Here is a 12,155-nt window from a genome sequence, read left to right as displayed (position 1 = left end):
TTTCAACCCGCCTTTGACCTCATGAATAACAAAGCATTGAACTCGTGACTCTAATCTATTCACTTTCATGCTTTGAGCAGATCAATGCGACATCGTGTCCAGTGTTGTAAGCTATCGATGGTCAAATCCATTTGAAATGGGTAATTAGAATTTAAAGTACCCTGGGATAAAATTTCTTTAAAACGATATACTTAAGACTTTATAACATTTTTTGATTTACTTGTTATTTCTGTCAAATTTATTTGATTTTTTTTCGGTATTTATCAATATATTTTGGAGGCTTGTAGCACAAAGCTTGCACTTACTGCTTGTATCTCATTAATACGGAATTTGAAAAAAAAATACTGAGGGTATATATATTATCAATGCACCTTTCATGTACATCACATTAGCGTAACGTTCATTGACTCTTGGAAGATATAAAAAAAATACGATCGTTATTTGAAGAAAATACCAATTTATCATATCTTGAGAAAACAAGGGGTAATTCCAATTAAAGAAAGCTTACGGAAAAGAATTTAAAGTGTGAGGCATTAAAAAGATTTATATTTCGAAAGAAACACATGATTGCACAAAATGCACCCCTACATGTAATATTAAATAGAGGGAAACTTCTGGTTTCATCTGACGACACTACAAATGTTATAACTTTTTACATCGGCACAAAATCTAACAACAATTAAAGATTTAAATATAGATATTAATACATAACAAAAGATTAATGAAAAAGGGCGTTTTTTTAATGGTTTATTGTTATCTCACTAGAGAACGAGAATTTTTTAAACAATGCAAACTGTACTGTACATATGTACAGAGTACACTTGTCTAAAACTGATGGTTTTTTTTTATATCCAGCACCGATAATATTGACGTTCAACTGATCATGACGTTTTTTTCACTTTCTTGCGAATTTATTTTTTATAAACAGAAAGTTTTCTATCACAATTCAACCGTATTTGTTGTAGCACACCAATTTCGCAAAACTATATATATGTACATGATATGAAATAATTATTCACGTGATTGTAATAAGCTAATTAATTATAAGTTTTAATGGATTGATTATTATCTCTATAAAAATAAAGTTATAAGTATGAAAAAGAGTGAATTCTTTGTTATACGTATTCACAAATTACATTGTGTGTATTTATAGATAATAATCTGACAAGTTTCTAATAAATAATTTCAAATATAACTCGTAAGTAAAGCAGAAAAAATGATAATAAGCCTGACAAATTTTAAAAAAGATGCTTATATGTGTTCGGTCTCTTGCACTAAAAAGGGGGCTTATCGGTGTCACTTTATCATAAAACGTAGTACACTTCGAACACACGCTAATGTATTCATACTATTCGTGCACGCTTGATAGACGCCCCGCCTTCTCATTCAAATGCTAGTACTACAATGGCCTATATATAGCCGTAATGGCGAAGTTTAACAGTGAAATGTGCGACTCTATTTAATCGATATCATGTATATATTAAAAGTCTCTTTCCTTAAAAAAAATCCTTAATTAGTATCTATACAGACTATACTTGAAGTCTTTAGCTATACGATAACAATGTTCTCATTTAAAAGGGTAACATTTTTCATTTTATGACAGATGATACAAACAAAAAAATGGATGCCTGGATTGGTATATATTTCTTTTTTTATCTAATTTCATTGCAAGTTATGCAAATGATAAATTCCTCGAATATATTTTACAATCATGGAGAACCTCCTGAACGATGTTGCAAATCTACTATAAGAGCGATAAAAAAACTATGTGAGTGAACTAAAGTGTGAATAGGGACTTTCTCTGATTCATAACATCAATATATTGTTTTCTTTAGTTCAAGTGCTTTTTATTGACTATTGCGGGAATAAGAATGCCACCGTATGGTTCTGAATTTCATTTCTGTACATTACCGGAATTCGAAATTTTATTCCGAGAAATTTAATATTTAGCTTTCGAGTGGCATTTCCGATGTAGATAGCTTTGGGTTTTTTTTTTGTCACCATTTAGCCTTTCCAGATAACGCCATATTTGCCAAGAACGATAACTTTAATCTATTGCAGAATTTGTTCGGAGTCGGCCATGTTGATTTCATATGGCTCGGAGTAAGTAAGTATTTTTTGTTATTAATTATATAAAATAAGATAGGACCTTAACATAACAAAAATTGAGTAATGTTGGTACGTTTTGAGTAAAAATCATCTTTTATACAGTGTTTTGTTCTTGGAAAATCGCGTAAAGCACGAATAATGGTATTTTATTATGTACACGGGCGTAATGAAAATATGAATAATTTTTTTTTTGGAGGATAATGATAGGGTACGCTCAAGTTTCACTCATTTTCGTAAGTGGTAGACATACTGCTACAATATGTAAGATTACTGAAATTTTGGAAGCTATGGCTTTTTCTTACTGATTTTTTAAAGATTAATGCCTCAGTAATGTGACATGGAAAATTGATATTATAATGGCAACATGAGGGCACACTCATAGTTTCCTTCAATAATTAATTGATATATGTAAATTTAAGATATTAAAATATATATTTACGAAAAAACACGTTAGAGTTTAATTTATTCAATTACTTTTATGCCTCCCAATAGTTTCAACCATTCTAATAATTGAGTTACCTCCCTTTCATCATAGTCTTTTTCAATATATCATATGAAAAAAGTGATTTATATATCTCTTTGCAGATAAATTTCACCAGTTATATTGGGATGCTTTATGAGGTGTAAATAAACTTTCCTGGATAATCAAGGTAAATAGAATTTCATTAAATGCCATAGCTTACAAACATGCAATTATTTGCAACAATAAGCATTTTTTTCTTCCAGATTTCACTGATTACAGTACCCGCATCGTTATTCTTTACAATTCTATCGTGTTCTATCGTGCGTGTATCCTATCGTATCGTGCGTGTATCCTATCGTATCGTGCGTTTATCCTATCGTATCCTATCGTATCGTGTTTTCCGTTTATCAGGTTTTGCGTTTTCTATCGTGTTTTCCGTTTATCGTGTTTTGCGTTTATCGTGTAGATCGTTTATCAGGTTCTATCGTGTATCGTGTTTTGCGTTTATCGTGTATATTCGGAAACCCTCGCTTTTTATCTTTACTATGTCAAGAAACTACTGAGCTATTCCGAGTTTCTTTTTCGTTTTGTTAATAAAAATAAGATTAATTCAACCGAAAAAGAGAAAATAAAGATTTATCCCTTTCTTTTTCATCAATATAAGAAATATTAAAGCGTAGAAGGAAAAAATAATTAATCGCGTATTTCATGAATGAATAAATTGATTTATTAATAAATAATTAATTAAATAAATAAAATAATTATATCATGGTAAAGCAGAAAGTAATTGTCAAAATGTAAACAGTAACTCTATTTTTCGGAAATGAAATAATAAGTAGATTGATCACCTGGTCTATTTCTTTAAAAAATAATTTATCGAATTGTATGATTTATTTTGTCAAAATTAAATACTATTAATATGATTTTCTCAAATGAATCGGAGTTACCGTAGAAAGATTTTTGGTAAGCTACGATGTTCCCGTACACAAAAAGCAAATAAATAAATAATAAGCAGGATATTGAAATGTATCTTTTTTTCATGCAATATTCTGTTTTTCCTTGCTTATCGTCTGATAACGTTAGGAATAGGTTAACGCGTCTGACCTGCATGTATGCACAATTATTTAAAGTCTTGATGTTACAAATATAATATAACATAAGACAATGATCCAGCTGATTTAAACAACGATTTTAGCCGTATACGTTCAAATTTTAAATTATAAATTCCTTGACATATGTTTAAATTAATAAAAGAAATAAAAATTATAAAATATAATGCATGAAAATATTCTTCCCAATTTATCACACCATGGCCGTTACTATAAAATAGAAGATTTTCATTAATTTTATCTGGCATAAGATAACATAAAAATAATATATACATGTATAGGGGAAAACATGAAGTTTTTTAACAGCTTACCTTTTCGGCGTGGAAATAAACTCAAAATATAATCCATCATCGGGATGCCAAAAATCAAAATAAATCGAAGACCTTTCCTTACAAGAAAACTGACACGTATGTGTAGCTCCCTAATTAGCACACTGTCTTCCTGTGCGGTCAACCACCCCCGACCCCCTTCTCCCCTAACTGACACGTCGGCCCGTGTGTGTGATCACCGTCAAGGTACCTGTACTGATTTCTCACCTGGGGTCAATTAGTAACCTCGAATACTAGCTGGTTCTAATGAAACGCATCTACTTATTTTCGGGATTTTGTTCCTAACTTGTTTGAATAATTTTATCAAAGATTTAATTGAAAATATATTAAATAATTGTACAATTATGGATTAAAAAATCACCTTGAATGTTAAATTAAAATTCAAATAAATCAATTTAATGAAATGAAGTCCCTAAACTCACTCAGTTGATTTTTTTTCATTTCGTACAATGTTTCCATTGTGTTTATGAAAATAAGTCTTTTAATAAACTTTAAAAAAAAAATTATACTGCACTTATGGTACATGCACTTTCGACAAGACATAAGACAAGACAAGACTTTATTCTCATAAACTGTACAAACAGTATAGAGAGGATATTACATAAAATATTTACAATTAATTAATTAAGCATGCGTGAGACAAAGAAAAAAGGAAAAAAAAAAATGACAATGTCACAAACCAAGAGAGCCAACTCTCTCCATTATAGTTCCAATAAATTTACATAACTTAATTAATTTTTCCCTGCTGTTCAAATTAAATAGTTGGTCAAACTTAAAAACATTAGGATTTGTATAATAATATTTGGGCAATAGATTTAATCTAGAATTCTTAATGTATGGGTCAGTGCATTTAAATAAATAATGAAATTCATCTCCTATTTCCTTGCACAAACACAGGTGACAAATTCTGTTTTCTCTTGCAATATTATACCATCTACCTGTTTCAATTGGAAGCTTAGCATTACCAGTTCTAAAAATACAAAAATCGGGTCATCGGATTTTCTACGTAATACGGACAAAATTAATTCTAGGAAACAATTTCATCGATCGTAGAAACGGATGAAATAGTTCTAACATTCTAAACTATGAAAATTAGCTAACAATATTTTTTTAACGGTATCTTACTATAAAAATAAAACAAAGGGTGTCGTCTGATCCGCCGTGACCATGCAGGACTAATAAATACACCGAATCAATTTATAGTATTAATCGATTTTATTCCATACGTATATAACTTTATTTAAGAATTCAATACTATATTTGGCTATTTGGTTAGATCTTGTTTATCCAATTCTAAAATGGTTGCGGACTTTCAAAATACCGCCCTTCGAATTTGCCTAATATGAGATTACCAGGTCAGTGTAAAATGATTTTTAAGGTTTAATAATTCATATGCCGAATTAAACCTATTTTTTATTATTAGAATCAGAACAAACAGAATTTAATAGCAATGATTTATAATTATTTAGTCGGAAAAGTCGCATTTCACTCTTTTAATATTTGTTAATAAATTTTTCTGTTTTGTATTGTAAAGAAGAAAGTAATTATCCATTCAATGTTCGTTAATAAATACATGTACGAGGTTTTAAGTATCTGTAATGTAAAATGTTTACATGTACATAAGTCAGAGCTTAGCGTAAACGTACATGTGCAGTTGTAGCAGATTCATATTCTTATGACACAGTTTGCATGTATTAATGCAGAGCGCCATTATTTTAATAATTACTTAGATTTCTTTTCAGGAAATTTAATTTTCTTGAACTGTTTCGTTCTTGATAGATCTTTCATGTTAAATTTATTAATTTTGTTAAAGCCGTTTTCTTTAAACCTCTCTTTCGGCCGGTCTTCTACTTGTATTATTTTCTAAGATATTAATATTTAATTGCGATTTTTGGATACATCGCAGATTGTAAGTTTTAGACATTAAATACAAATATTTAATTTATTGCGTAAATTTCTTCTGTGAAATAACTTGGTACTTGTAGATAAATTTATTAGATAGAAAATTGAAATGTATATTTTCATAAATAATAAATCTGTTGATAGAGTTTCAAAATTCACACCCTTGAGAAGAAATTAAAAAAAAAAAATACAGTCTCCATTTCATAAAAATCCATTTAATCACTGTCAATTTTTTATATATATAAATAAACAACTTTTGTAAAATTAATACAAAGATCTCAGGTTCTTTTTATAATAATTAAATGTACTTTATAGTTTAGATTTGAAGCTCTGCAAGTATTTAAATTAAAATATAATTTAATTTAAATAATCTTTAATCTTTAAATTTAATTCTAAATAATCTTTTCGTCTTGTCAGAAAACGTTCCGCATTTTGAAAAAATCCTATCAGGTTTTGCGTTTATCCTATCGTGAAGATCGTTTATCAGGTCTATCGTGTTTTGCGTTTATCGTGTTTTGCGTGTATCGTGTTTTGCGTTTATCGTGTTTTGCGTTTATCCTATCGTGCGTGTATCCTGTCCTATCGTGCGTGTATCCTATCGTATCGTGCGTGTATCCTATCGTATCGTGCGTGTATCCTATCGTATCGTGTATCCTGTAAAGAATAACGATGCGGGTACTGTACCTAGCCAGAGACTGTGTGTAAATATTCTTTCGCTTGTTTGTTTATTCCTGTACATACCCCTTGTTGGAAAACTCAAAGGTAATTTCTTTACAATATTTAGAAGAACACTTATAAAGTTTGCCACATATAAAATGTAAGAATTTATTACAATTCTTTGAAATTATTAATGACAATTGTTTTTTTTTAAATGATAAATAATTAAATATATATTATGAATTTTATTTTCAGATTCATCTTTGGTTTTTCTTCATTGAAGATTTTTCCTAAAGACACTGAAAAAAAAAGAAAAAAAGAAAAAAAAGATTTATTCAGTTGAGCTTTTAAGGTATGTATTCATTAAATAATACAGAGGGATCACTTATTATGGCACTTGTCCATCTGTCAGTCTGAAATAAAAATAATACCAATGCAGGCGACACTACTTTAAATATTTTAAATGAAATAACTGATGGTCAGTCTTGTGACATTTTAAATAAGATTTCCAGTTTTATGACAGACCGTAGTGTTACGGAAGAGAAAATTAACAGTATTTTAATGAAAAAATGCAAGGATGATTTTAATTGTGACAAGGACTTTTATTCTTTTAAATGCTCTGTACATGCTCTTTTACAGTTTTCAGATCAGTGTTTGAAAGAAGTTTTAAATTTTGAAAAAGATGTAAATAATGTTTCTTTTAACAATGTATCTTGTAGAAGTAAGGAATCTTACACCTTTTATCTCATTTCATGTGTATCAAAACTTGTTTTTAAAGATGGAACAGGTGATCCCTTTTTAACAGCAACCTATGTAAAAGAACAAGGTTTTGACAAAGTACCTGTGGTGAAAGTCAAAGGGAATAGATTTAATGTTTTGTTTTATAATGCTGTAGGAATTTTTTGTATGAGAAAGCATATTTTACAGTATTTGTTATCCACAAAAAGTTCTTTGAATTCTTGTACTGATTTTATCGTGTGTGGCTTACAAAACAATCACATTTTTTGTATTTTAAGAGCACTTGGTATTATATGCAATTCATTTACTGAACCTTATTGGTCCAAGGCAGAAGAGCTACCCACTGCTTTGTCTATGGGTAGCGTGTACAGAAGAATTGTGGAATTTTTAGATCTTTGTATACAAGAACCTATTTTACCTATTATCAAGAAAAATGTCTCTGTTTTATGGTCCTTTTTTATCAACTGATGAAATTGTGGATGTTTCATATGATGATTTTTATAATGATGTAACATGTACAATTTTAAAAAAGTTTTGTGTATCTTTAAAAACCAAGTCATTGGGACTGTTCAGTCCTTTTATACAAGAAACTAGAAATTTTTTTAATTCATCTGAAGATGTTGTAAATAAGTGTGACAGTTGTGCCACAAACAATATTTCTGTAGAAAGGCTGATGGGCAGGTTAGATAAGAAAATGATAGACACGCCAACATCTAGTGTTTTTAGCATTGAGAACCACATTTTATTCTGTGACAATAAGACAAGTGAATGGTTGAAGGGAAAAACAACACCAGAAAAGAAAGAACTTTTAAGTAACGTTCGGAAGGAAGGAAGAGAAGTGTTGTCAAAGAATATGTTGGAAAACAAAATTATTGTTTCAAAATCACTTGAAAATTATAAAAGAACGACAAGACAGTGTTAAAGCAATGAAAGAAAGGAAGGAAATAAAAGTTAATGAACCAGTGGAGTCGATTTCGGATGATGGATTGTGGGACTGTGAAAGTAAGGTTGACATTACCTTAGAAAAGATAAAGAAGAAGACGGAAAAAAATCTCAGCAGTAAAAAAGCAATTGAATCTATATAAAACAATATTTCCCCTTAAGAAAGAACATAAAAGTTTAACTAAATTTTCAGAGAAAGGAAAAGTTTTTAGTTTAGAAATATTAATTGAAAACTTGAAGAGCATTATAAAACTAAAAAGGGAAAGTACCCAACAGGAATTAGTGGTTCCATCTTCTCTAGTGGGAAAAAAAATCATACATGTTTGGACAAACAACGAATACGAGAATATTGAATGGAATGGGGAAATCCTTGCTTATGAGAATGGAATATTCAAAGTAATTTATGATTACTTTAGTATTTAACATTTTGATATGAAGTTTACACTCAACTCATTTTAAAGTGGTATAGTGTGTTTGCATGTAAGAAAATCACACAATGAAAATTTTGTAAATCACTGTAACAATTCCACATCCCCAAACCTATATAAGATATGTATTTTGTTTATAGTGTCAAGTTATATTTTAGTTTTTCTTCATGAATTATTAATATTTTGAAGACAATATTTCAATTTGATTCAACCAAACAGGGAAAAAGAAGAAGGCATATGTTAAATATCATTTTTAATTTGACTTGACTTTGTAAACATTGCGAGACTTTGTGTTAATGAATTTTAGTATGCCTGCATTACTGATTACTAGGGCCATATTTAAACAAATGTTTGCTATTAAATTGATGAGAGAAATACAAAGAAAAAAATAATCAATGTATTGTTTTTAATCAGTTGGTCTTGAGAAGGCAAGCAAACAATTTTTTTTTAAATATGGCAGAGTATAATATATTTTTATACCTCTCATCTACATTGTTTTCTCTAAAGTACTTTTAACTTATTGAAGGTGTTTAAAAAGTTGTATGGAGTGATAAAGAAGTAAATTTGAAAATCATTTTGTGTATACAATTTGAAGTTGAAAATAAGCAACATATTTCTATTCTTGTATTGTTTCAAACTCTAGATAAGCAAAATTTCTTCCTATTTCAAAGTTTTCCTTTCAAACTCATCACAGTTTATTACAATGAAGTATAACATTCCAGTGGTGTGAGGTTGTTAAAATTTGAGCGATATAGTATGCTTTAAATATATAAGAAGTTAAAGCATTTAATCTTCAAGTAAACTCTATAACTACAGGTAACTCTCGAAACCTCGAAGTCCGCGGGACCGAGGAAAAACTTCGAGAGATCAAGAATTCGAGTTTTCAAGAGTCCGGATTTTTCCGGGTTTGTTTGACAGGTTTTAAAATTAGTCATATCGGATGTAATGATTTTCATGCAGTTATAACCTTTTACACGTGGTTTTTACAAAACAACGATATGTTTTCGTATTTTAAGTGAATATTTGTTAAACTGAATTAAGCAAAAAATGTACATCGTCAGTTCGTGTTTTTAAAAAAATTTTTAAGCATAGTATTACGGATATCATTCTACTCATTCGTTATATGAAAAAGGCATAGACCAGCGTCGCGTGGTACATAGCATTGTGACTTTTCCAAACATATGCATTGAACGAAATTCTGTATGCATTTGTCCAAAAAAAGTCGTCATATTGACAGCGAGGCTGTTTTTGAATTTTCATATTTCGTTAAACTTTGAAACTGATTCGAAATAAAAATTTAATTCATGAATTGTTTCGTCTCATATTAAATCTGCAATTACAGTTTCTCAGCGACACTACGTTTCTGAATTATCGTAATACAGACGATGATAATTATTTTGATAGCATATTAATTATAAATCAATTATCAACTTGCAGAATAAGTGTCACCTGAATAAACATCCCGTTTCACGAGACCCGCGTCTTCTGCCTGGGGTCATTAAATGTCCAGGTAAAGTTGCTAATTATGTAACTTTGTATACACATAGCCACTTCGAGGTATCAAGGGTGAATTTCAATAGAATATGCACAGCGGGACTGCAATTTTACTTCGAGAGATCAAGGGTTTCGAGAGATCAAGAGTTCGAGAAATCAAGAGTAAATTTGCTTAGTTATATAGGGAAAAAATTCGGGACCGGAGACTCACTTCGAGCGATCAAGAACTTCGAGAGATCGAAGTTCGAGCCATCAAGAGTTACCTGTATATATGTATGTCTTTGTATTTGTAATGTCTTACTTTGTGCTACATGTCTGTGTCTTTAAGTAAAGTAGATTTTAAAATATTTTTTCTCATGAAGAACATAACTGACTTACATAAATATATATTACAACAGGTGCAGTATTGGCTGGATGGTTGTGAGAAGGACGATGATGTTTACGAATTAACAGAACAGGAATTTCAGACAGATTTGAAGGACGGAAATTTGTTTATCCTCAGTGAGTTCATTTTACAATTCCTGCATTAATACACTACTTATTTTTGTTGAGGGTTTCTTTAATTGCTGGAATCAAAATTTCATTATAAATATGCAACATAAGAATATTTATTCCTTAATATAAGTATTTATTTCATTTTCAGACAGTACACAGTTGGATCACTGCTACACAATTTTTTGAAAAAGACTATAAGGTTTATTGAGTTTGTTAGAGTTATCTTCTTTAAAAATGATTATCTTTCTTTGAAATTATAGTCTTATATTTTAAATTGGATTACCTCCCTCTTTGAACATCTGTTATATTAAAAGAATTATAAAGTATTTTCAATTATTTATAATTTTTTTTTTCTTCATACTATAAATATATCAATATTCAATGCAGTCTTAAGTAATATTTGTAGAAAGGTATTTGAAAATCTTAAATATTGTTTTTTTTTAGGTTTTAAAATTTTATCTGGAAAGGCTACACCATTACATTGACCTCGCACCTTTAGAAGCACAGATCTCTATAATTCAACCCAATGCACTTCGTCATTTCTCTTTTCTTTCTCTCTTTTCTTTACTTTCCCCTTTCCTCATTACTTTTAAGCACGATATGAGAGCTGCGTCTTACAGAAAAGGAAAAACCAAGGTAATTTTTTGCAGTTTTTTTTCGCCTGTTAATTTCAAAATCTTATGTCAGAGCTAAAAATTATATCTGCAAATTGTCAGGGCCTTCATGATTTTAAGAAAAGAAAGGATGTTTTGCAATACTACAGACAATTGAAGTGTAATGTACTCTGTTTACAAATACTCATTTTACTATAGATATGGAGGAAGATATAAGAAATGAATGGGGATATGATGTATATTTTAATTCCATCTCGTCTCAGTCCAGAGGTATAGCAATTTTTTTAAATAGTAATTTTGAATATAAAGTTCACAACAATGTGAAAGATAACTCAGGTAATTTTTTAGCACTTGATATTAGCCTTGGGGATGTACGTACAAGTCTTATTGCCATTTATTGTCAAAATGACGATGATCCTGGGTTTTATAATATGGTTTCAGAATCAATAGATAATATGAACAATGATCATGTTATTCTAGTAGGGGACTTTACTTTAGTTATTAACCCAGATAAGGACTATCATAATTATCTTCATACTAATAATCCGAAAGCAAGAGAAAGGCTATTAGAAGTTATTTCTGGCCAAAAGTTGTCAGATATATTCAGAGAAATTACCCTGAAAAACAAAGATATACTTGGCGCAAGCCTCATTGTGAAGAAGTTGATTTTTTGTTGTATATATTATTCTAATTTTGTTCGAATGGGGTTCCATACATTTGAGTCTGTTTTGCCACGAGTATATAAAGGGACCGGTTTTGTCGGGGTGGTCAGATCCAGTTTGGTGTCCGGTAGCGTGACCAGCCGGAGGTGTGCCACGTTTGCTGTTTCCCCTGCATGATTATACAAGTGGCGAATATTTTGGTGAGATATAGCA

At 30.0% G+C, this 12,155-nt stretch overlaps 1 long non-coding RNA gene across 1 annotated transcript; it reads left to right on the top strand.

Annotated features, from left to right (window-relative positions):
• Positions 1-6,615: 6,615 nt before the first annotated feature.
• Positions 6,616-10,954, top strand: LOC134256735 (uncharacterized). Its single transcript, XR_009989775.1, has 4 exons — positions 6,616-6,674; positions 6,825-6,921; positions 10,570-10,672; positions 10,815-10,954. It is a non-coding gene; the product is annotated as an uncharacterized LOC134256735 (long non-coding RNA).
• Positions 10,955-12,155: the final 1,201 nt, after the last annotated feature.

The sequence above is a fragment of the Saccostrea cucullata genome, unplaced genomic scaffold, assembly GCF_032062105.1.
Source record: "Saccostrea cucullata isolate Sc308-1 unplaced genomic scaffold, CSIRO_AGI_Scuc_v1 ctg16374, whole genome shotgun sequence".
Taxonomy (NCBI): Eukaryota; Metazoa; Mollusca; class Bivalvia; order Ostreida; family Ostreidae; genus Saccostrea; species Saccostrea cuccullata.
This window is presented reverse-complemented; position numbering and strand designations above follow the sequence as displayed.